At 48.8% G+C, this 22,112-nt stretch overlaps 23 non-coding genes and 9 pseudogenes across 23 annotated transcripts; all 32 read right to left on the bottom strand.

The window, feature by feature from the left end:
- Positions 1-3,578: 3,578 nt before the first annotated feature.
- LOC133112299 (5S ribosomal RNA) lies at positions 3,579-3,697 on the bottom strand. Its single transcript, XR_009705148.1, has one exon. It is a non-coding gene; the product is annotated as a 5S ribosomal RNA (ribosomal RNA).
- Positions 3,698-3,760: 63 nt separating this feature from the next.
- On the bottom strand, positions 3,761-3,924 carry LOC133112258 (U1 spliceosomal RNA). The gene has a single exon (XR_009705110.1). It is a non-coding gene; the product is annotated as a U1 spliceosomal RNA (small nuclear RNA).
- An 842-nt stretch (positions 3,925-4,766) lies between these two features.
- On the bottom strand, positions 4,767-4,875 carry LOC133112187 (5S ribosomal RNA; annotated as a pseudogene).
- Positions 4,876-4,938: 63 nt separating this feature from the next.
- LOC133112257 (U1 spliceosomal RNA) lies at positions 4,939-5,102 on the bottom strand. The gene has a single exon (XR_009705109.1). It is a non-coding gene; the product is annotated as a U1 spliceosomal RNA (small nuclear RNA).
- An 840-nt stretch (positions 5,103-5,942) lies between these two features.
- Positions 5,943-6,061, bottom strand: LOC133112287 (5S ribosomal RNA). Its single transcript, XR_009705137.1, has one exon. It is a non-coding gene; the product is annotated as a 5S ribosomal RNA (ribosomal RNA).
- Positions 6,062-6,124: 63 nt separating this feature from the next.
- On the bottom strand, positions 6,125-6,288 carry LOC133112256 (U1 spliceosomal RNA). The gene has a single exon (XR_009705108.1). It is a non-coding gene; the product is annotated as a U1 spliceosomal RNA (small nuclear RNA).
- An 842-nt stretch (positions 6,289-7,130) lies between these two features.
- On the bottom strand, positions 7,131-7,249 carry LOC133112274 (5S ribosomal RNA). The gene has a single exon (XR_009705125.1). It is a non-coding gene; the product is annotated as a 5S ribosomal RNA (ribosomal RNA).
- Positions 7,250-7,312: 63 nt separating this feature from the next.
- LOC133112255 (U1 spliceosomal RNA) lies at positions 7,313-7,476 on the bottom strand. Its single transcript, XR_009705107.1, has one exon. It is a non-coding gene; the product is annotated as a U1 spliceosomal RNA (small nuclear RNA).
- An 842-nt stretch (positions 7,477-8,318) lies between these two features.
- LOC133112186 (5S ribosomal RNA) lies at positions 8,319-8,427 on the bottom strand (annotated as a pseudogene).
- A 63-nt stretch (positions 8,428-8,490) lies between these two features.
- Positions 8,491-8,654, bottom strand: LOC133112254 (U1 spliceosomal RNA). The gene has a single exon (XR_009705106.1). It is a non-coding gene; the product is annotated as a U1 spliceosomal RNA (small nuclear RNA).
- Positions 8,655-9,494: 840 nt separating this feature from the next.
- Positions 9,495-9,613, bottom strand: LOC133112262 (5S ribosomal RNA). Its single transcript, XR_009705114.1, has one exon. It is a non-coding gene; the product is annotated as a 5S ribosomal RNA (ribosomal RNA).
- Positions 9,614-9,676: 63 nt separating this feature from the next.
- LOC133112253 (U1 spliceosomal RNA) lies at positions 9,677-9,840 on the bottom strand. The gene has a single exon (XR_009705105.1). It is a non-coding gene; the product is annotated as a U1 spliceosomal RNA (small nuclear RNA).
- Positions 9,841-10,682: 842 nt separating this feature from the next.
- On the bottom strand, positions 10,683-10,791 carry LOC133112185 (5S ribosomal RNA; annotated as a pseudogene).
- Positions 10,792-10,854: 63 nt separating this feature from the next.
- Positions 10,855-11,018, bottom strand: LOC133112313 (U1 spliceosomal RNA). The gene has a single exon (XR_009705161.1). It is a non-coding gene; the product is annotated as a U1 spliceosomal RNA (small nuclear RNA).
- Positions 11,019-11,857: 839 nt separating this feature from the next.
- LOC133112251 (5S ribosomal RNA) lies at positions 11,858-11,976 on the bottom strand. The gene has a single exon (XR_009705103.1). It is a non-coding gene; the product is annotated as a 5S ribosomal RNA (ribosomal RNA).
- Positions 11,977-12,039: 63 nt separating this feature from the next.
- Positions 12,040-12,203, bottom strand: LOC133112252 (U1 spliceosomal RNA). Its single transcript, XR_009705104.1, has one exon. It is a non-coding gene; the product is annotated as a U1 spliceosomal RNA (small nuclear RNA).
- Positions 12,204-13,045: 842 nt separating this feature from the next.
- Positions 13,046-13,154, bottom strand: LOC133112210 (5S ribosomal RNA; annotated as a pseudogene).
- A 63-nt stretch (positions 13,155-13,217) lies between these two features.
- Positions 13,218-13,381, bottom strand: LOC133112250 (U1 spliceosomal RNA). Its single transcript, XR_009705102.1, has one exon. It is a non-coding gene; the product is annotated as a U1 spliceosomal RNA (small nuclear RNA).
- An 842-nt stretch (positions 13,382-14,223) lies between these two features.
- LOC133112209 (5S ribosomal RNA) lies at positions 14,224-14,332 on the bottom strand (annotated as a pseudogene).
- Positions 14,333-14,395: 63 nt separating this feature from the next.
- LOC133112249 (U1 spliceosomal RNA) lies at positions 14,396-14,559 on the bottom strand. Its single transcript, XR_009705101.1, has one exon. It is a non-coding gene; the product is annotated as a U1 spliceosomal RNA (small nuclear RNA).
- An 839-nt stretch (positions 14,560-15,398) lies between these two features.
- Positions 15,399-15,517, bottom strand: LOC133112239 (5S ribosomal RNA). Its single transcript, XR_009705092.1, has one exon. It is a non-coding gene; the product is annotated as a 5S ribosomal RNA (ribosomal RNA).
- A 63-nt stretch (positions 15,518-15,580) lies between these two features.
- Positions 15,581-15,744, bottom strand: LOC133112247 (U1 spliceosomal RNA). Its single transcript, XR_009705100.1, has one exon. It is a non-coding gene; the product is annotated as a U1 spliceosomal RNA (small nuclear RNA).
- An 842-nt stretch (positions 15,745-16,586) lies between these two features.
- Positions 16,587-16,695, bottom strand: LOC133112208 (5S ribosomal RNA; annotated as a pseudogene).
- Positions 16,696-16,758: 63 nt separating this feature from the next.
- LOC133112246 (U1 spliceosomal RNA) lies at positions 16,759-16,922 on the bottom strand. The gene has a single exon (XR_009705099.1). It is a non-coding gene; the product is annotated as a U1 spliceosomal RNA (small nuclear RNA).
- An 839-nt stretch (positions 16,923-17,761) lies between these two features.
- Positions 17,762-17,880, bottom strand: LOC133112228 (5S ribosomal RNA). Its single transcript, XR_009705081.1, has one exon. It is a non-coding gene; the product is annotated as a 5S ribosomal RNA (ribosomal RNA).
- Positions 17,881-17,943: 63 nt separating this feature from the next.
- On the bottom strand, positions 17,944-18,107 carry LOC133112245 (U1 spliceosomal RNA). The gene has a single exon (XR_009705098.1). It is a non-coding gene; the product is annotated as a U1 spliceosomal RNA (small nuclear RNA).
- Positions 18,108-18,949: 842 nt separating this feature from the next.
- Positions 18,950-19,058, bottom strand: LOC133112205 (5S ribosomal RNA; annotated as a pseudogene).
- Positions 19,059-19,121: 63 nt separating this feature from the next.
- Positions 19,122-19,285, bottom strand: LOC133112244 (U1 spliceosomal RNA). Its single transcript, XR_009705097.1, has one exon. It is a non-coding gene; the product is annotated as a U1 spliceosomal RNA (small nuclear RNA).
- Positions 19,286-20,126: 841 nt separating this feature from the next.
- Positions 20,127-20,235, bottom strand: LOC133112183 (5S ribosomal RNA; annotated as a pseudogene).
- Positions 20,236-20,298: 63 nt separating this feature from the next.
- LOC133112243 (U1 spliceosomal RNA) lies at positions 20,299-20,462 on the bottom strand. The gene has a single exon (XR_009705096.1). It is a non-coding gene; the product is annotated as a U1 spliceosomal RNA (small nuclear RNA).
- Positions 20,463-21,304: 842 nt separating this feature from the next.
- Positions 21,305-21,413, bottom strand: LOC133112181 (5S ribosomal RNA; annotated as a pseudogene).
- A 63-nt stretch (positions 21,414-21,476) lies between these two features.
- Positions 21,477-21,640, bottom strand: LOC133112311 (U1 spliceosomal RNA). Its single transcript, XR_009705160.1, has one exon. It is a non-coding gene; the product is annotated as a U1 spliceosomal RNA (small nuclear RNA).
- Between the last annotated feature and the right edge of the window lie 472 nt (positions 21,641-22,112).

The following is a 22,112-nucleotide window of genomic DNA, read 5'->3' as shown; positions in this document are numbered from 1 at the left end:
CCAGAGACTTGGAAGGAAAGAAACCCAAAAAGGGGATCCTGCAAGCTATATCTAGGTAGTTACCTCAAGGTGTGATGTAAGAGAAAAATTGCTGTGATGTAAGAGAAAATACTGTTACGCTGTGCTGATGCTTCGAAGGCTTGTGCGAATATAATGTTGTATTGAGGCAACAAAGGTAAAAATAACGCTGTGCTGAGGCTTAGAATGCTTGTGCGTGTGCGGATATAACGGTGTATTGAGACAACGGAGGTAAAAATCGTTATTTATGTATGTGTAAGATAAGAAACGCAAAGAGTGAATAAAAGTATTAACGGGAGAAAATACAGGCTCTGGCGGAAAAATAAAGATAAAATATATAATAATATAGATAATAATAGGGAAAATAAAGGTTAAAGACATAATAATATAGATAATAATAGGCGGAAAAAATATAAATAAATAGATAATAATATAAAAGTATTACGGGCAGTATATGAAAATGAAAAAGGGAAAGAAAACTGCGATTGAGATAATAGCGGGGGTGTATCTTAAATGTATACAGGAGATAGAAACTATCTCCGATAAGTGGAAACAAAAAAAGAACTAAGAAAATGGTGGCAAAATGGCCGTTTGATAAGAAAAATATGCGGAGGAGAAGGAGAGCGTAATGGCGGCGGGTAGAAACTGAAGCGAAGAGGCGACTCCGCCTCCGTATGACGTGTGGCCTTGGGAAGGAGGAGTGTGGAGAAGGGGGGTCAAAACAGGTGCAGAGGGACTTAGCTGGGTGATACAGAACTATAATTTTTTTAAAATAAAACAAGAACAGCACAGAAACCCATACGGTTTCGCGATAAGGAGGAGCTCCCCAAAATAGTAGGGCCATTATTAATTAGGGTTGCTGTACCTCGATACATTCCCTGGTCCACTCAGGGCATGCAACATGTAATAACAAATCTCCCTGAGTTACAGAATGGAGTGAGCCACTGGTTCAGGGTGCTGGAGAAGGAGATGAGCGGCCGAATCTTGGCTGTCGGGGGCCTGAAGGCTCTCCTGGGGAAGGTTGTGGGGATGGAAACAATGCTGGATATATTCGAGCAGGCTGGCGTTGTCAGAGCCCAGATGCAAACCTACAGCAGTGGACAGTGGGCCATTTGACAATGTACGTGCTGCGCAGGTGGAGGCTGATAACCGAAAGGGACGCACAAACAGATCCCATAATGCCGTAAAGCCATACGGGAGGGGATGTCACCAGGAGTGGGGTGCCGCCTCGATGAGGTGGTGGGACTGAACACCATGACACACAGGGAGTTTGTGGATCATGTGGCGCATGCTGAAGAGAGACAGCGAAAAGATGGAAAAAAGCTGGAAGATCAAGCAAAAGACATTCAAAGAAAACTACTGTGCAGCTGAAGGAGCTGGAAGCCAAAGAACCAAAGCACCCCCCACACCCGAACCATGGAGCAGCCCGATGGCGCCCCGCCAGCGGTGGTCTACAACTTCTCCGGCATCCCTCACCCAGTGGCCATGCAAGGTAATATACAAGGGGGGGAACTACAAATGGGTGGGAACCAAATGAAGGGAGGGCCAGGGAATGGTGGGCAAACCAATCAGTGGACAGGGCAGCAGAATCAGCGCACTTTTGATGATGCTGGTAGTGGTAGTATTTATGATAGCTGGTATTTATCTGATTCTAATTGGAGTAGATAATCAAAGTAAAAATAAAAGTAAACTTGGTGAACTTAAACAGAGTAGTAACACATAGAACCAGACGCCTTCCTAAAGGTTCTTTGTCTCTTTTTATGTTCTTGCTCATGTGAGCTTGTGGGTGAGGGACGTTGTCCCCGGTATTTGTATTTTGGTTTGTGTTTTTTCCTGAGCTGCGTCTCATGGTTCTTTATTTCCGTGCCTAGTGTTTTTTCTGGGTTGTATGTTGTTATTTTGGTTTTGGTTTTTTAGGGTCACTTTATTCCAGCTTACAGCTGGGAGTGCCAGAAGCACCAACAGTGCCCCAGTGGACCCAGTACGAGAATTGCAAGCCGGCTCACCAGTGGAGGGACGTGCAGACTACATCCACTGGTTGGAAGATCAAGCCGGCTCACCAGTGGAGGGACGTGCAGACCACATCCACTGGTTGGATCCAGGAGCCCACCTGTTACATGGACTATGGCAATTCCTCGTGCTACGAATCAACATGTTAACAAAATTAAAAGAAGTGTGTGATAATTTTAATAGCTGAGTCACTTAGGATAATACATACAGCTGTGATACGGCTATAGCCAGTCAAATTACGCGGGATGCACTTGTGCAGAGAGTGTTGGAGAAACCATGGAAACGCTGTTATATTGAGTCTGAGGCAATTGGATGCTGCTATAGCAGCAGGGGATGTGCAGGAACCCAACTTAGTATGGTGCATTGGCCAAGGGAGGTATTCGGGGCCATAGGTTTTGACCCCGAAAGGGGGGAATGTAGGGAAAATTCACAGAATGAAAGATCTCCCTCCTAAAAGCATGATAACCAATCACAAGTCAAAATCAGACTCCGCCTTAGTGAGCAGGCTGGTTCCTCCAAAACTCTCGACGATGTGTGCTAAAAGTTTATCAATATATCTGTATTAAAGTATGATATGTACCCTGTATAGTTTCAAACTGATTAACTGCTAAATTGTGCTAGGATTACACAGTGAGCCCAGCCAGCTGGCAGGGGGGGGGCCCGTCTTGAACTGTGTAGACCAAACTGTCAAGGACACGGGCAGAGCAAGATATGACTATACAGCTGATTTCTCCGGGACTCTCGATGTTTTATGCCAGGAGTGTATCTATTTGACCTAGAACATTAATTATAGCTGAGCTTATGAAAACGCAAGAAACCACAGTGAAAACTGTTGAAATGAGAGCAAATAATGCTACGTACATTTACTCCCTTAGAAGAGAATAATTAATCAAATGTTTAGTATGTCTGTAGATTAGAAAAGTATATTAGAAGTGAATATTAATGAAATGTTTAGTTTGTCTGTATATTTTCAATGATTACTGCTGCTTAGTTCGTCTTATAAAAGCGAAAGATACAGAGTGACGTGTATGGATGACGTGTTAGAGGGAGGGCATCCAGAACTTTCTGAGGTCTGGTAGTTTGCCAAGAGCAGGTGCGGGGTGAAGTGAGGACACGTAGTTGGCAGAATGCCCTGAACTTTGTACAGAGTTGGCAGAGCATAAGGACCGTTGGCAATTTGCCACAATGACGTTGTGGGAGGAGCGTTGGGAGGAGTTACAATAAGAAAAGTGTGGGTGATTTGCCAGAATGAGGTTCGAGGAGGAGTTGTAGGTGGAGTAACTGTGTATAAAATGGGTGTACAAATGCCAGTCGGGGTTCAGTTCTGGAGAGCTGATCCGGCTTTATGCACGTGTGCTAATAAAGTCTGATTTTCCTGAAGATCTTGCTGCCTGGTGTCGTCTTTTCCCTCGCAAAGATGTTTTTCGACAAATTGAAGATTTGGACTCTGTCGTTTCCTAGACAAGACAAGACTAAACGATATAGCACTGTGCGCGACGTGTTTTGAAAGTTGTGAAACAGCAGCGCCTGTCCAAAAGCATAGTGAAAAAAGCTTACAGCACCTGGTATTCCCAGGCGGTCTCCCATCCAAGTACTAACCGGGCCCGACCCTGCTTAGCTTCCGAGATCAGACGAGATCGGGCGTATTCAGAGTGGTATGGCCGTAAGCGAAGGAAAGGCAGCACAAGGGGGTATTTGCACATTAATCGAGTCTATCGTTTGACCACGTAATCAGGGGAGAGCGCGAACGCAGTCCCCCACTAGCAGAAATTATGCAGTCGAGATTCCCACATTTGAGGAATTCGCAGGGGTCAACACAGCCGGAGTGCAATGGCCGAGCCTCGCCCTGGGTGAACCGCCTTCGTGATCACGGTATCTCCCCTGCCAGGTAAGTATGAGTTGGAATCCGCAAGGGATGGGCCGGACCGCTAGGTGGTACGTTGCACAGTTACGGTTTCTGAGTATTCGGCTAGCAGCCCGTCAAGTCACAATGTCTAGCCGGTTCAAAAGTCTGATTTGCGCTCTTGCGGCTAGCCGCATAAACGATGGCAACCTTTTCATTCATGTACTTCTTTTTTTTTCATGTGTTTATTATTTTGGCGTTTTCCCACCGCATTTCAAGGACGACTTTCTGTTTCCCCACAATGCAACAGTGTACATTGCCCTCAACCGCAAACAGAGCGCATTTCAGTCGCGGTGATGTCACGTCGAACACCAAGCCAGAGCCCTGCCGAAATGCGACACCTAAATGGACAAGTGACCGTGTGCAAGATGCGACGTGAGTTCCAAACGGTTCGTCGGGTGTGCTTGAAAATGGCCTCAAATTAAAGCTGACAGTCTGCACTTGAACTTGGTTGTCGTTGTGTCCTTTCAAACTGAAATCGCTAGAGCGCAGAACCAAAAGAAGAAAAACACGTGCCACTGTCCAATGAAGTGCGGCGCTCACTGTAACTCGGCAATCCTGCTTCATGATAGGCTACAGACGTGTAAGGAAAATGTGCGGTACTCTTGGTGTGAAGTGAATTTGCATTGCACTGATTTAGCCTGTGTTGTGTCTAAAATAGCGCCGTACGTAATGAATTTGGATGCTAGCCTTGTTCCTTTGCAATGCGCTGCCCAAGTGTCTGGGTAAGACATGAGAAGCATAAACGGGTAATAGACTAAACGATATAGCACTGTGCGCGACGTGTTTTGAACGTTGTGAAACAGCAGCGCCTGTCCAAAAGCATAGTGAAAAAAGCTTACAGCACCTGGTATTCCCAGGCGGTCTCCCATCCAAGTACTAACCGGGCCCGACCCTGCTTAGCTTCCGAGATCGGGCGTATTCAGAGTGGTATGGCCATAAGCGAAGGAAAGGCAGCACAAGGGGGTATTTGCACATTAATCGAGTCTATCGTTTGACCACGTGATCAGGGGAGAGCGCGAACGCAGTCCCCCACTAGCAGAAATTATGCAGTCGAGATTCCCACATTTGAGGAATTCGCAGGGGTCAACACAGCCGGAGTGCAATGGCCGAGCCTCGCCCTGGGTGAACCGCCTTCGTGATCACGGTATCTCCCCTGCCAGGTAAGTATGAGTTGGAATCCGCAAGGGATGGGCCGGACCGCTAGGTGGTACGTTGCACAGTTACGGTTTCTGAGTATTCGGCTAGCAGCCCGTCAAGTCACAATGTCTAGCCGGTTCAAAAGTCTGATTTGCGCTCTTGCGGCTAGCCGCATAAACGATGGCAACCTTTTCATTCATGTACTTCTTTTTTTTTCATGTGTTTATTATTTTGGCGTTTTCCCACCGCATTTCAAGGACGACTCTGTTTCCCCACAACGCAACAGTGTACATTGCCCTCAACCGCAAACAGAGCACATTTCAGTCGCGGTGATGTCACGTCGAACACCAAGCCAGAGCCCTGCCGAAATGCGACACCTAAATGGACAAGTGACCGTGTGCAAGATGCGACGTGAGTTCCAAACGGTTCGTCAGGTGTGCTTGAAAATGGCCTCAAATTAAAGCTGACAGTCTGCACTTGAACTTGGTTGTCGTTGTGTCCTTTCAAACTGAAATCGCTAGAGCGCAGAACCAAAAGAAGAAAAACACGTGCCACTGTCCAATGAAGTGCGGCGCTCACTGTAACTCGGCAATCCTGCTTCATGATAGGCTACAGATGTGTAAGGAAAATGTGCGGTACTCTTGGTGTGAAGTGAATTTGCATTGCACTGATTTAGCCTGTGTTGTGTCTAAAATAGCGCCGTACGTAATGAATTTGGATGCTAGCCTTGTTCCTTTGCAATGCGCTGCCCAAGTGTCTGGGTAAGACATGAGAAGCATAAACGGGTAATAGACTAAACGATATAGCACTGTGCGCGACGTGTTTTGAAAGTTGTGAAACAGCAGCGCCTGTCCAAAAGCATAGTGAAAAAAGCTTACAGCACCTGGTATTCCCAGGCGGTCTCCCATCCAAGTACTAACCGGGCCCGACCCTGCTTAGCTTCCGAGATCAGACGAGATCGGGCGTATTCAGAGTGGTATGGCCGTAAGCGAAGGAAAGGCAGCACAAGGGGGTATTTGCACATTAATCGAGTCTATCGTTTGACCACGTAATCAGGGGAGAGCGCGAACGCAGTCCCCCACTAGCAGAAATTATGCAGTCGAGATTCCCACATTTGAGGAATTCGCAGGGGTCAACACAGCCGGAGTGCAATGGCCGAGCCTCGCCCTGGGTGAACCGCCTTCGTGATCACGGTATCTCCCCTGCCAGGTAAGTATGAGTTGGAATCCGCAAGGGATGGGCCGGACCGCTAGGTGGTACTTTGCACAGTTACGGTTTCTGAGTATTCGGCTAGCAGCCCGTCAAGTCACAATGTCTAGCCGGTTCAAAAGTCTGATTTGCGCTCTTGCGGCTAGCCGCATAAACGATGGCAACCTTTTCATTCATGTACTTCTTTTTTTTTCATGTGTTTATTATTTTGGCGTTTTCCCACCGCATTTCAAGGACGACTTTCTGTTTCCCCACAATGCAACAGTGTACATTGCCCTCAACCGCAAACAGAGCGCATTTCAGTCGCGGTGATGTCACGTCGAACACCAAGCCAGAGCCCTGCCGAAATGCGACACCTAAATGGACAAGTGACCGTGTGCAAGATGCGACGTGAGTTCCAAACGGTTCGTCGGGTGTGCTTGAAAATGGCCTCAAATTAAAGCTGACAGTCTGCACTTGAACTTGGTTGTCGTTGTGTCCTTTCAAACTGAAATCGCTAGAGCGCAGAACCAAAAGAAGAAAAACACGTGCCACTGTCCAATGAAGTGCGGCGCTCACTGTAACTCGGCAATCCTGCTTCATGATAGGCTACAGATGTGTAAGGAAAATGTGCGGTACTCTTGGTGTGAAGTGAATTTGCATTGCACTGATTTAGCCTGTGTTGTGTCTAAAATAGCGCCGTACGTAATGAATTTGGATGCTAGCCTTGTTCCTTTGCAATGCGCTGCCCAAGTGTCTGGGTAAGACATGAGAAGCATAAACGGGTAATAGACTAAACGATATAGCACTGTGCGCGACGTGTTTTGAAAGTTGTGAAACAGCAGCGCCTGTCCAAAAGCATAGTGAAAAAAGCTTACAGCACCTGGTATTCCCAGGCGGTCTCCCATCCAAGTACTAACCGGGCCCGACCCTGCTTAGCTTCCGAGATCAGACGAGATCGGGCGTATTCAGAGTGGTATGGCCGTAAGCGAAGGAAAGGCAGCACAAGGGGGTATTTGCACATTAATCGAGTCTATCGTTTGACCACGTAATCAGGGGAGAGCGCGAACGCAGTCCCCCACTAGCAGAAATTATGCAGTCGAGATTCCCACATTTGAGGAATTCGCAGGGGTCAACACAGCCGGAGTGCAATGGCCGAGCCTCGCCCTGGGTGAACCGCCTTCGTGATCACGGTATCTCCCCTGCCAGGTAAGTATGAGTTGGAATCCGCAAGGGATGGGCCGGACCGCTAGGTGGTACGTTGCACAGTTACGGTTTCTGAGTATTCGGCTAGCAGCCCGTCAAGTCACAATGTCTAGCCGGTTCAAAAGTCTGATTTGCGCTCTTGCGGCTAGCCGCATAAACGATGGCAACCTTTTCATTCATGTACTTCTTTTTTTTTCATGTGTTTATTATTTTGGCGTTTTCCCACCGCATTTCAAGGACGACTTTCTGTTTCCCCACAATGCAACAGTGTACATTGCCCTCAACCGCAAACAGAGCGCATTTCAGTCGCGGTGATGTCACGTCGAACACCAAGCCAGAGCCCTGCCGAAATGCGACACCTAAATGGACAAGTGACCGTGTGCAAGATGCGACGTGAGTTCCAAACGGTTCGTCGGGTGTGCTTGAAAATGGCCTCAAATTAAAGCTGACAGTCTGCACTTGAACTTGGTTGTCGTTGTGTCCTTTCAAACTGAAATCGCTAGAGCGCAGAACCAAAAGAAGAAAAACACGTGCCACTGTCCAATGAAGTGCGGCGCTCACTGTAACTCGGCAATCCTGCTTCATGATAGGCTACAGATGTGTAAGGAAAATGTGCGGTACTCTTGGTGTGAAGTGAATTTGCATTGCACTGATTTAGCCTGTGTTGTGTCTAAAATAGCGCCGTACGTAATGAATTTGGATGCTAGCCTTGTTCCTTTGCAATGCGCTGCCCAAGTGTCTGGGTAAGACATGAGAAGCATAAACGGGTAATAGACTAAACGATATAGCACTGTGCGCGACGTGTTTTGAAAGTTGTGAAACAGCAGCGCCTGTCCAAAAGCATAGTGAAAAAAGCTTACAGCACCTGGTATTCCCAGGCGGTCTCCCATCCAAGTACTAACCGGGCCCGACCCTGCTTAGCTTCCGAGATCGGGCGTATTCAGAGTGGTATGGCCATAAGCGAAGGAAAGGCAGCACAAGGGGGTATTTGCACATTAATCGAGTCTATCGTTTGACCACGTGATCAGGGGAGAGCGCGAACGCAGTCCCCCACTAGCAGAAATTATGCAGTCGAGATTCCCACATTTGAGGAATTCGCAGGGGTCAACACAGCCGGAGTGCAATGGCCGAGCCTCGCCCTGGGTGAACCGCCTTCGTGATCACGGTATCTCCCCTGCCAGGTAAGTATGAGTTGGAATCCGCAAGGGATGGGCCGGACCGCTAGGTGGTACGTTGCACAGTTTCGGTTTCTGAGTATTCGGCTAGCAGCCCGTCAAGTCACAATGTCTAGCCGGTTCAAAAGTCTGATTTGCGCTCTTGCGGCTAGCCGCATAAACGATGGCAACCTTTTCATTCATGTACTTCTTTTTTTTTCATGTGTTTATTATTTTGGCGTTTTCCCACCGCATTTCAAGGACGACTCTGTTTCCCCACAACGCAACAGTGTACATTGCCCTCAACCGCAAACAGAGCACATTTCAGTCGCGGTGATGTCACGTCGAACACCAAGCCAGAGCCCTGCCGAAATGCGACACCTAAATGGACAAGTGACCGTGTGCAAGATGCAACGTGAGTTCCAAACGGTTCGTCAGGTGTGCTTGAAAATGGCCTCAAATTAAAGCTGACAGTCTGCACTTGAACTTGGTTGTCGTTGTGTCCTTTCAAACTGAAATCGCTAGAGCGCAGAACCAAAAGAAGAAAAACACGTGCCACTGTCCAATGAAGTGCGGCGCTCACTGTAACTCGGCAATCCTGCTTCATGATAGGCTACAGATGTGTAAGGAAAATGTGCGGTACTCTTGGTGTGAAGTGAATTTGCATTGCACTGATTTAGCCTGTGTTGTGTCTAAAATAGCGCCGTACGTAATGAATTTGGATGCTAGCCTTGTTCCTTTGCAATGCGCTGCCCAAGTGTCTGGGTAAGACATGAGAAGCATAAACGGGTAATAGACTAAACGATATAGCACTGTGCGCGACGTGTTTTGAAAGTTGTGAAACAGCAGCGCCTGTCCAAAAGCATAGTGAAAAAAGCTTACAGCACCTGGTATTCCCAGGCGGTCTCCCATCCAAGTACTAACCGGGCCCGACCCTGCTTAGCTTCCGAGATCAGACGAGATCGGGCGTATTCAGAGTGGTATGGCCGTAAGCGAAGGAAAGGCAGCACAAGGGGGTATTTGCACATTAATCGAGTCTATCGTTTGACCACGTAATCAGGGGAGAGCGCGAACGCAGTCCCCCACTAGCAGAAATTATGCAGTCGAGATTCCCACATTTGAGGAATTCGCAGGGGTCAACACAGCCGGAGTGCAATGGCCGAGCCTCGCCCTGGGTGAACCGCCTTCGTGATCACGGTATCTCCCCTGCCAGGTAAGTATGAGTTGGAATCCGCAAGGGATGGGCCGGACCGCTAGGTGGTACTTTGCACAGTTACGGTTTCTGAGTATTCGGCTAGCAGCCCGTCAAGTCACAATGTCTAGCCGGTTCAAAAGTCTGATTTGCGCTCTTGCGGCTAGCCGCATAAACGATGGCAACCTTTTCATTCATGTACTTCTTTTTTTTTTATGTGTTTATTATTTTGGCGTTTTCCCACCGCATTTCAAGGACGACTTTCTGTTTCCCCACAATGCAACAGTGTACATTGCCCTCAACCGCAAACAGAGCGCATTTCAGTCGCGGTGATGTCACGTCGAACACCAAGCCAGAGCCCTGCCGAAATGCGACACCTAAATGGACAAGTGACCGTGTGCAAGATGCGACGTGAGTTCCAAACGGTTCGTCGGGTGTGCTTGAAAATGGCCTCAAATTAAAGCTGACAGTCTGCACTTGAACTTGGTTGTCGTTGTGTCCTTTCAAACTGAAATCGCTAGAGCGCAGAACCAAAAGAAGAAAAACACGTGCCACTGTCCAATGAAGTGCGGCGCTCACTGTAACTCGGCAATCCTGCTTCATGATAGGCTACAGACGTGTAAGGAAAATGTGCGGTACTCTTGGTGTGAAGTGAATTTGCATTGCACTGATTTAGCCTGTGTTGTGTCTAAAATAGCGCCGTACGTAATGAATTTGGATGCTAGCCTTGTTCCTTTGCAATGCGCTGCCCAAGTGTCTGGGTAAGACATGAGAAGCATAAACGGGTAATAGACTAAACGATATAGCACTGTGCGCGACGTGTTTTGAAAGTTGTGAAACAGCAGCGCCTGTCCAAAAGCATAGTGAAAAAAGCTTACAGCACCTGGTATTCCCAGGCGGTCTCCCATCCAAGTACTAACCGGGCCCGACCCTGCTTAGCTTCCGAGATCGGGCGTATTCAGAGTGGTATGGCCATAAGCGAAGGAAAGGCAGCACAAGGGGGTATTTGCACATTAATCGAGTCTATCGTTTGACCACGTGATCAGGGGAGAGCGCGAAAGCAGTCCCCCACTAGCAGAAATTATGCAGTCGAGATTCCCACATTTGAGGAATTCGCAGGGGTCAACACAGCCGGAGTGCAATGGCCGAGCCTCGCCCTGGGTGAACCGCCTTCGTGATCACGGTATCTCCCCTGCCAGGTAAGTATGAGTTGGAATCCGCAAGGGATGGGCCGGACCGCTAGGTGGTACGTTGCACAGTTACGGTTTCTGAGTATTCGGCTAGCAGCCCGTCAAGTCACAATGTCTAGCCGGTTCAAAAGTCTGATTTGCGCTCTTGCGGCTAGCCGCATAAACGATGGCAACCTTTTCATTCATGTACTTCTTTTTTTTCATGTGTTTATTATTTTGGCGTTTTCCCACCGCATTTCAAGGACGACTCTGTTTCCCCACAACGCAACAGTGTACATTGCCCTCAACCGCAAACAGAGCACATTTCAGTCGCGGTGATGTCACGTCGAACACCAAGCCAGAGCCCTGCCGAAATGCGACACCTAAATGGACAAGTGACCGTGTGCAAGATGCGACGTGAGTTCCAAACGGTTCGTCGGGTGTGCTTGAAAATGGCCTCAAATTAAAGCTGACAGTCTGCACTTGAACTTGGTTGTCGTTGTGTCCTTTCAAACTGAAATCGCTAGAGCGCAGAACCAAAAGAAGAAAAACACGTGCCACTGTCCAATGAAGTGCGGCGCTCACTGTAACTCGGCAATCCTGCTTCATGATAGGCTACAGATGTGTAAGGAAAATGTGCGGTACTCTTGGTGTGAAGTGAATTTGCATTGCACTGATTTAGCCTGTGTTGTGTCTAAAATAGCGCCGTACGTAATGAATTTGGATGCTAGCCTTGTTCCTTTGCAATGCGCTGCCCAAGTGTCTGGGTAAGACATGAGAAGCATAAACGGGTAATAGACTAAACGATATAGCACTGTGCGCGACGTGTTTTGAAAGTTGTGAAACAGCAGCGCCTGTCCAAAAGCATAGTGAAAAAAGCTTACAGCACCTGGTATTCCCAGGCGGTCTCCCATCCAAGTACTAACCGGGCCCGACCCTGCTTAGCTTCCGAGATCAGACGAGATCGGGCGTATTCAGAGTGGTATGGCCGTAAGCGAAGGAAAGGCAGCACAAGGGGGTATTTGCACATTAATCGAGTCTATCGTTTGACCACGTAATCAGGGGAGAGCGCGAACGCAGTCCCCCACTAGCAGAAATTATGCAGTCGAGATTCCCACATTTGAGGAATTCGCAGGGGTCAACACAGCCGGAGTGCAATGGCCGAGCCTCGCCCTGGGTGAACCGCCTTCGTGATCACGGTATCTCCCCTGCCAGGTAAGTATGAGTTGGAATCCGCAAGGGATGGGCCGGACCGCTAGGTGGTACGTTGCACAGTTACGGTTTCTGAGTATTCGGCTAGCAGCCCGTCAAGTCACAATGTCTAGCCGGTTCAAAAGTCTGATTTGCGCTCTTGCGGCTAGCCGCATAAACGATGGCAACCTTTTCATTCATGTACTTCTTTTTTTTTCATGTGTTTATTATTTTGGCGTTTTCCCACCGCATTTCAAGGACGAATTTCTGTTTCCCCACAATGCAACAGTGTACATTGCCCTCAACCGCAAACAGAGCGCATTTCAGTCGCGGTGATGTCACGTCGAACACCAAGCCAGAGCCCTGCCGAAATGCGACACCTAAATGGACAAGTGACCGTGTGCAAGATGCGACGTGAGTTCCAAACGGTTCGTCGGGTGTGCTTGAAAATGGCCTCAAATTAAAGCTGACAGTCTGCACTTGAACTTGGTTGTCGTTGTGTCCTTTCAAACTGAAATCGCTAGAGCGCAGAACCAAAAGAAGAAAAACACGTGCCACTGTCCAATGAAGTGCGGCGCTCACTGTAACTCGGCAATCCTGCTTCATGATAGGCTACAGATGTGTAAGGAAAATGTGCGGTACTCTTGGTGTGAAGTGAATTTGCATTGCACTGATTTAGCCTGTGTTGTGTCTAAAATAGCGCCGTACGTAATGAATTTGGATGCTAGCCTTGTTCCTTTGCAATGCGCTGCCCAAGTGTCTGGGTAAGACATGAGAAGCATAAACGGGTAATAGACTAAACGATATAGCACTCTGCGCGACGTGTTTTGAAAGTTGTGAAACAGCAGCGCCTGTCCAAAAGCATAGTGAAAAAAGCTTACAGAACCTGGTATTCCCAGGCGGTCTCCCATCCAAGTACTAACCGGGCCCGACCCTGCTTAGCTTCCGAGATCGGGCGTATTCAGAGTGGTATGGCCGTAAGCGAAGGAAAGGCAGCACAAGGGGGTATTTGCACATTAATCGAGTCTATCGTTTGACCACGTGATCAGGGGAGAGCGCGAACGCAGTCCCCCACTAGCAGAAATTATGCAGTCGAGATTCCCACATTTGAGGAATTCGCAGGGGTCAACACAGCCGGAGTGCAATGGCCGAGCCTCGCCCTGGGTGAACCGCCTTCGTGATCACGGTATCTCCCCTGCCAGGTAAGTATGAGTTGGAATCCGCAAGGGATGGGCCGGACCGCTAGGTGGTACGTTGCACAGTTACGGTTTCTGAGTATTCGGCTAGCAGCCCGTCAAGTCACAATGTCTAGCCGGTTCAAAAGTCTGATTTGCGCTCTTGCGGCTAGCCGCATAAACGATGGCAACCTTTTCATTCATGTACTTCTTTTTTTTTCATGTGTTTATTATTTTGGCGTTTTCCCACCGCATTTCAAGGACGACTTTCTGTTTCCCCACAATGCAACAGTGTACATTGCCCTCAACCGCAAACAGAGCGCATTTCAGTCGCGGTGATGTCACGTCGAACACCAAGCCAGAGCCCTGCCGAAATGCGACACCTAAATGGACAAGTGACCGTGTGCAAGATGCGACGTGAGTTCCAAACGGTTCGTCGGGTGTGCTTGAAAATGGCCTCAAATTAAAGCTGACAGTCTGCACTTGAACTTGGTTGTCGTTGTGTCCTTTCAAACTGAAATCGCTAGAGCGCAGAACCAAAAGAAGAAAAACACGTGCCACTGTCCAATGAAGTGCGGCGCTCACTGTAACTCGGCAATCCTGCTTCATGATAGGCTACAGACGTGTAAGGAAAATGTGCGGTACTCTTGGTGTGAAGTGAATTTGCATTGCACTGATTTAGCCTGTGTTGTGTCTAAAATAGCGCCGTACGTAATGAATTTGGATGCTAGCCTTGTTCCTTTGCAATGCGCTGCCCAAGTGTCTGGGTAAGACATGAGAAGCATAAACGGGTAATAGACTAAACGATATAGCACTGTGCGCGACGTGTTTTGAACGTTGTGAAACAGCAGCGCCTGTCCAAAAGCATAGTGAAAAAAGCTTACAGAACCTGGTATTCCCAGGCGGTCTCCCATCCAAGTACTAACCGGGCCCGACCCTGCTTAGCTTCCGAGATCGGGCGTATTCAGAGTGGTATGGCCGTAAGCGAAGGAAAGGCAGCACAAGGGGGTATTTGCACATTAATCGAGTCTATCGTTTGACCACGTGATCAGGGGAGAGCGCGAACGCAGTCCCCCACTAGCAGAAATTATGCAGTCGAGATTCCCACATTTGAGGAATTCGCAGGGGTCAACACAGCCGGAGTGCAATGGCCGAGCCTCGCCCTGGGTGAACCGCCTTCGTGATCACGGTATCTCCCCTGCCAGGTAAGTATGAGTTGGAATCCGCAAGGGATGGGCCGGACCGCTAGGTGGTACGTTGCACAGTTACGGTTTCTGAGTATTCGGCTAGCAGCCCGTCAAGTCACAATGTCTAGCCGGTTCAAAAGTCTGATTTGCGCTCTTGCGGCTAGCCGCATAAACGATGGCAACCTTTTCATTCATGTACTTCTTTTTTTTCATGTGTTTATTATTTTGGCGTTTTCCCACCGCATTTCAAGGACGACTCTGTTTCCCCACAACGCAACAGTGTACATTGCCCTCAACCGCAAACAGAGCACATTTCAGTCGCGGTGATGTCACGTCGAACACCAAGCCAGAGCCCTGCCGAAATGCGACACCTAAATGGACAAGTGACCGTGTGCAAGATGCGACGTGAGTTCCAAACGGTTCGTCGGGTGTGCTTGAAAATGGCCTCAAATTAAAGCTGACAGTCTGCACTTGAACTTGGTTGTCGTTGTGTCCTTTCAAACTGAAATCGCTAGAGCGCAGAACCAAAAGAAGAAAAACACGTGCCACTGTCCAATGAAGTGCGGCGCTCACTGTAACTCGGCAATCCTGCTTCATGATAGGCTACAGATGTGTAAGGAAAATGTGCGGTACTCTTGGTGTGAAGTGAATTTGCATTGCACTGATTTAGCCTGTGTTGTGTCTAAAATAGCGCCGTACGTAATGAATTTGGATGCTAGCCTTGTTCCTTTGCAATGCGCTGCCCAAGTGTCTGGGTAAGACATGAGAAGCATAAACGGGTAATAGACTAAACGATATAGCACTGTGCGCGACGTGTTTTGAAAGTTGTGAAACAGCAGCGCCTGTCCAAAAGCATAGTGAAAAAAGCTTACAGCACCTGGTATTCCCAGGCGGTCTCCCATCCAAGTACTAACCGGGCCCGACCCTGCTTAGCTTCCGAGATCAGACGAGATCGGGCGTATTCAGAGTGGTATGGCCGTAAGCGAAGGAAAGGCAGCACAAGGGGGTATTTGCACATTAATCGAGTCTATCGTTTGACCACGTAATCAGGGGAGAGCGCGAACGCAGTCCCCCACTAGCAGAAATTATGCAGTCGAGATTCCCACATTTGAGGAATTCGCAGGGGTCAACACAGCCGGAGTGCAATGGCCGAGCCTCGCCCTGGGTGAACCGCCTTCGTGATCACGGTATCTCCCCTGCCAGGTAAGTATGAGTTGGAATCCGCAAGGGATGGGCCGGACCGCTAGGTGGTACTTTGCACAGTTACGGTTTCTGAGTATTCGGCTAGCAGCCCGTCAAGTCACAATGTCTAGCCGGTTCAAAAGTCTGATTTGCGCTCTTGCGGCTAGCCGCATAAACGATGGCAACCTTTTCATTCATGTACTTCTTTTTTTTTCATGTGTTTATTATTTTGGCGTTTTCCCACCGCATTTCAAGGACGACTTTCTGTTTCCCCACAATGCAACAGTGTACATTGCCCTCAACCGCAAACAGAGCGCATTTCAGTCGCGGTGATGTCACGTCGAACACCAAGCCAGAGCCCTGCCGAAATGCGACACCTAAATGGACAAGTGACCGTGTGCAAGATGCGACGTGAGTTCCAAACGGTTCGTCGGGTGTGCTTGAAAATGGCCTCAAATTAAAGCTGACAGTCTGCACTTGAACTTGGTTGTCGTTGTGTCCTTTCAAACTGAAATCGCTAGAGCGCAGAACCAAAAGAAGAAAAACACGTGCCACTGTCCAATGAAGTGCGGCGCTCACTGTAACTCGGCAATCCTGCTTCATGATAGGCTACAGACGTGTAAGGAAAATGTGCGGTACTCTTGGTGTGAAGTGAATTTGCATTGCACTGATTTAGCCTGTGTTGTGTCTAAAATAGCGCCGTACGTAATGAATTTGGATGCTAGCCTTGTTCCTTTGCAATGCGCTGCCCAAGTGTCTGGGTAAGACATGAGAAGCATAAACGGGTAATAGACTAAACGATATAGCACTGTGCGCGACGTGTTTTGAACGTTGTGAAACAGCAGCGCCTGTCCAAAAGCATAGTGAAAAAAGCTTACAGAACCTGGTATTCCCAGGCGGTCTCCCATCCAAGTACTAACCGGGCCCGACCCTGCTTAGCTTCCGAGATCGGGCGTATTCAGAGTGGTATGGCCGTAAGCGAAGGAAAGGCAGCACAAGGGGGTATTTGCACATTAATCGAGTCTATCGTTTGACCACGTGATCAGGGGAGAGCGCGAACGCAGTCCCCCACTAGCAGAAATTATGCAGTCGAGATTCCCACATTTGAGGAATTCGCAGGGGTCAACACAGCCGGAGTGCAATGGCCGAGCCTCGCCCTGGGTGAACCGCCTTCGTGATCACGGTATCTCCCCTGCCAGGTAAGTATGAGTTGGAATCCGCAAGGGATGGGCCGGACCGCTAGGTGGTACGTTGCACAGTTACGGTTTCTGAGTATTCGGCTAGCAGCCCGTCAAGTCACAATGTCTAGCCGGTTCAAAAGTCTGATTTGCGCTCTTGCGGCTAGCCGCATAAACGATGGCAACCTTTTCATTCATGTACTTCTTTTTTTTCATGTGTTTATTATTTTGGCGTTTTCCCACCGCATTTCAAGGACGACTCTGTTTCCCCACAACGCAACAGTGTACATTGCCCTCAACCGCAAACAGAGCACATTTCAGTCGCGGTGATGTCACGTCGAACACCAAGCCAGAGCCCTGCCGAAATGCGACACCTAAATGGACAAGTGACCGTGTGCAAGATGCGACGTGAGTTCCAAACGGTTCGTCGGGTGTGCTTGAAAATGGCCTCAAATTAAAGCTGACAGTCTGCACTTGAACTTGGTTGTCGTTGTGTCCTTTCAAACTGAAATCGCTAGAGCGCAGAACCAAAAGAAGAAAAACACGTGCCACTGTCCAATGAAGTGCGGCGCTCACTGTAACTCGGCAATCCTGCTTCATGATAGGCTACAGATGTGTAAGGAAAATGTGCGGTACTCTTGGTGTGAAGTGAATTTGCATTGCACTGATTTAGCCTGTGTTGTGTCTAAAATAGCGCCGTACGTAATGAATTTGGATGCTAGCCTTGTTCCTTTGCAATGCGCTGCCCAAGTGTCTGGGTAAGACATGAGAAGCATAAACGGGTAATAGACTAAACGATATAGCACTGTGCGCGACGTGTTTTGAAAGTTGTGAAACAGCAGCGCCTGTCCAAAAGCATAGTGAAAAAAGCTTACAGCACCTGGTATTCCCAGGCGGTCTCCCATCCAAGTACTAACCGGGCCCGACCCTGCTTAGCTTCCGAGATCAGACGAGATCGGGCGTATTCAGAGTGGTATGGCCGTAAGCGAAGGAAAGGCAGCACAAGGGGGTATTTGCACATTAATCGAGTCTATCGTTTGACCACGTAATCAGGGGAGAGCGCGAACGCAGTCCCCCACTAGCAGAAATTATGCAGTCGAGATTCCCACATTTGAGGAATTCGCAGGGGTCAACACAGCCGGAGTGCAATGGCCGAGCCTCGCCCTGGGTGAACCGCCTTCGTGATCACGGTATCTCCCCTGCCAGGTAAGTATGAGTTGGAATCCGCAAGGGATGGGCCGGACCGCTAGGTGGTACTTTGCACAGTTACGGTTTCTGAGTATTCGGCTAGCAGCCCGTCAAGTCACAATGTCTAGCCGGTTCAAAAGTCTGATTTGCGCTCTTGCGGCTAGCCGCATAAACGATGGCAACCTTTTCATTCATGTACTTCTTTTTTTTTCATGTGTTTATTATTTTGGCGTTTTCCCACCGCATTTCAAGGACGACTTTCTGTTTCCCCACAATGCAACAGTGTACATTGCCCTCAACCGCAAACAGAGCGCATTTCAGTCGCGGTGATGTCACGTCGAACACCAAGCCAGAGCCCTGCCGAAATGCGACACCTAAATGGACAAGTGACCGTGTGCAAGATGCGACGTGAGTTCCAAACGGTTCGTCGGGTGTGCTTGAAAATGGCCTCAAATTAAAGCTGACAGTCTGCACTTGAACTTGGTTGTCGTTGTGTCCTTTCAAACTGAAATCGCTAGAGCGCAGAACCAAAAGAAGAAAAACACGTGCCACTGTCCAATGAAGTGCGGCGCTCACTGTAACTCGGCAATCCTGCTTCATGATAGGCTACAGACGTGTAAGGAAAATGTGCGGTACTCTTGGTGTGAAGTGAATTTGCATTGCACTGATTTAGCCTGTGTTGTGTCTAAAATAGCGCCGTACGTAATGAATTTGGATGCTAGCCTTGTTCCTTTGCAATGCGCTGCCCAAGTGTCTGGGTAAGACATGAGAAGCATAAACGGGTAATAGACTAAACGATATAGCACTGTGCGCGACGTGTTTTGAACGTTGTGAAACAGCAGCGCCTGTCCAAAAGCATAGTGAAAAAAGCTTACAGAACCTGGTATTCCCAGGCGGTCTCCCATCCAAGTACTAACCGGGCCCGACCCTGCTTAGCTTCCGAGATCGGGCGTATTCAGAGTGGTATGGCCGTAAGCGAAGGAAAGGCAGCACAAGGGGGTATTTGCACATTAATCGAGTCTATCGTTTGACCACGTAATCAGGGGAGAGCGCGAACGCAGTCCCCCACTAGCAGAAATTATGCAGTCGAGATTCCCACATTTGAGGAATTCGCAGGGGTCAACACAGCCGGAGTGCAATGGCCGAGCCTCGCCCTGGGTGAACCGCCTTCGTGATCACGGTATCTCCCCTGCCAGGTAAGTATGAGTTGGAATCCGCAAGGGATGGGCCGGACCGCTAGGTGGTACGTTGCACAGTTACGGTTTCTGAGTATTCGGCTAGCAGCCCGTCAAGTCACAATGTCTAGCCGGTTCAAAAGTCTGATTTGCGCTCTTGCGGCTAGCCGCATAAACGATGGCAACCTTTTCATTCATGTACTTCTTTTTTTTCATGTGTTTATTATTTTGGCGTTTTCCCACCGCATTTCAAGGACGACTTTCTGTTTCCCCACAATGCAACAGTGTACATTGCCCTCAACCGCAAACAGAGCGCATTTCAGTCGCGGTGATGTCACGTCGAACACCAAGCCAGAGCCCTGCCGAAATGCGACACCTAAATGGACAAGTGACCGTGTGCAAGATGCGACGTGAGTTCCAAACGGTTCGTCGGGTGTGCTTGAAAATGGCCTCAAATTAAAGCTGACAGTCTGCACTTGAACTTGGTTGTCGTTGTGTCCTTTCAAACTGAAATCGCTAGAGCGCAGAACCAAAAGAAGAAAAACACGTGCCACTGTCCAATGAAGTGCGGCGCTCACTGTAACTCGGCAATCCTGCTTCATGATAGGCTACAGACGTGTAAGGAAAATGTGCGGTACTCTTGGTGTGAAGTGAATTTGCATTGCACTGATTTAGCCTGTGTTGTGTCTAAAATAGCGCCGTACGTAATGAATTTGGATGCTAGCCTTGTTCCTTTGCAATGCGCTGCCCAAGTGTCTGGGTAAGACATGAGAAGCATAAACGGGTAATAGACTAAACGATATAGCACTGTGTGCGACGTGTTTTGAACGTTGTGAAACAGCAGCGCCTGTCCAAAAGCATAGTGAAAAAAGCTTACAGCACCTGGTATTCCCAGGCGGTCTCCCATCCAAGTACTAACCGGGCCCGACCCTGCTTAGCTTCCGAGATCGGGCGTATTCAGAGTGGTATGGCCATAAGCGAAGGAAAGGCAGCACAAGGGGGTATTTGCACATTAATCGAGTCTATCGTTTGACCACGTGATCAGGGGAGAGCGCGAACGCAGTCCCCCACTAGCAGAAATTATGCAGTCGAGATTCCCACATTTGAGGAATTCGCAGGGGTCAACACAGCCGGAGTGCAATGGCCGAGCCTCGCCCTGGGTGAACCGCCTTCGTGATCACGGTATCTCCCCTGCCAGGTAAGTATGAGTTGGAATCCGCAAGGGATGGGCCGGACCGCTAGGTGGTACGTTGCACAGTTACGGTTTCTGAGTATTCGGCTAGCAGCCCGTCAAGTCACAATGTCTAGCCGGTTCAAAAGTCTGATTTGCGCTCTTGCGGCTAGCCGCATAAACGATGGCAACCTTTTCATTCATGTACTTCTTTTTTTTTCATGTGTTTATTATTTTGGCGTTTTCCCACCGCATTTCAAGGACGACTTTCTGTTTCCCCACAACGCAACAGTGTACATTGCCCTCAACCGCAAACAGAGCACATTTCAGTCGCGGTGATGTCACGTCGAACACCAAGCCAGAGCCCTGCCGAAATGCGACACCTAAATGGACAAGTGACCGTGTGCAAGATGCGACGTGAGTTCCAAACGGTTCGTCAGGTGTGCTTGAAAATGGCCTCAAATTAAAGCTGACAGTCTGCACTTGAACTTGGTTGTCGTTGTGTCCTTTCAAACTGAAATCGCTAGAGCGCAGAACCAAAAGAAGAAAAACACGTGCCACTGTCCAATGAAGTGCGGCGCTCACTGTAACTCGGCAATCCTGCTTCATGATAGGCTACAGACGTGTAAGGAAAATGTGCGGTACTCTTGGTGTGAAGTGAATTTGCATTGCACTGATTTAGCCTGTGTTGTGTCTAAAATAGCGCCGTACGTAATGAATTTGGATGCTAGCCTTGTTCCTTTGCAATGCGCTGCCCAAGTGTCTGGGTAAGACATGAGAAGCATAAACGGGTAATAGACTAAACGATATAGCACTGTGCGCGACGTGTTTTGAAAGTTGTGAAACAGCAGCGCCTGTCCAAAAGCATAGTGAAAAAAGCTTACAGCACCTGGTATTCCCAGGCGGTCTCCCATCCAAGTACTAACCGGGCCCGACCCTGCTTAGCTTCCGAGATCGGGCGTATTCAGAGTGGTATGGCCATAAGCGAAGGAAAGGCAGCACAAGGGGGTATTTGCACATTAATCGAGTCTATCGTTTGACCACGTGATCAGGGGAGAGCGCGAAAGCAGTCCCCCACTAGCAGAAATTATGCAGTCGAGATTCCCACATTTGAGGAATTCGCAGGGGTCAACACAGCCGGAGTGCAATGGCCGAGCCTCGCCCTGGGTGAACCGCCTTCGTGATCACGGTATCTCCCCTGCCAGGTAAGTATGAGTTGGAATCCGCAAGGGATGGGCCGGACCGCTAGGTGGTACGTTGCACAGTTACGGTTTCTGAGTATTCGGCTAGCAGCCCGTCAAGTCACAATGTCTAGCCGGTTCAAAAGTCTGATTTGCGCTCTTGCGGCTAGCCGCATAAACGATGGCAACCTTTTCATTCATGTACTTCTTTTTTTTCATGTGTTTATTATTTTGGCGTTTTCCCACCGCATTTCAAGGACGACTTTCTGTTTCCCCACAATGCAACAGTGTACATTGCCCTCAACCGCAAACAGAGCGCATTTCAGTCGCGGTGATGTCACGTCGAACACCAAGCCAGAGCCCTGCCGAAATGCGACACCTAAATGGACAAGTGACCGTGTGCAAGATGCAACGTGAGTTCCAAACGGTTCGTCAGGTGTGCTTGAAAATGGCCTCAAATTAAAGCTGACAGTCTGCACTTGAACTTGGTTGTCGTTGTGTCCT

The sequence above is a fragment of the Conger conger genome, chromosome 15, assembly GCF_963514075.1.
Source record: "Conger conger chromosome 15, fConCon1.1, whole genome shotgun sequence".
NCBI classification, from domain to species: domain Eukaryota; kingdom Metazoa; phylum Chordata; class Actinopteri; order Anguilliformes; family Congridae; genus Conger; species Conger conger.
This window is presented reverse-complemented; position numbering and strand designations above follow the sequence as displayed.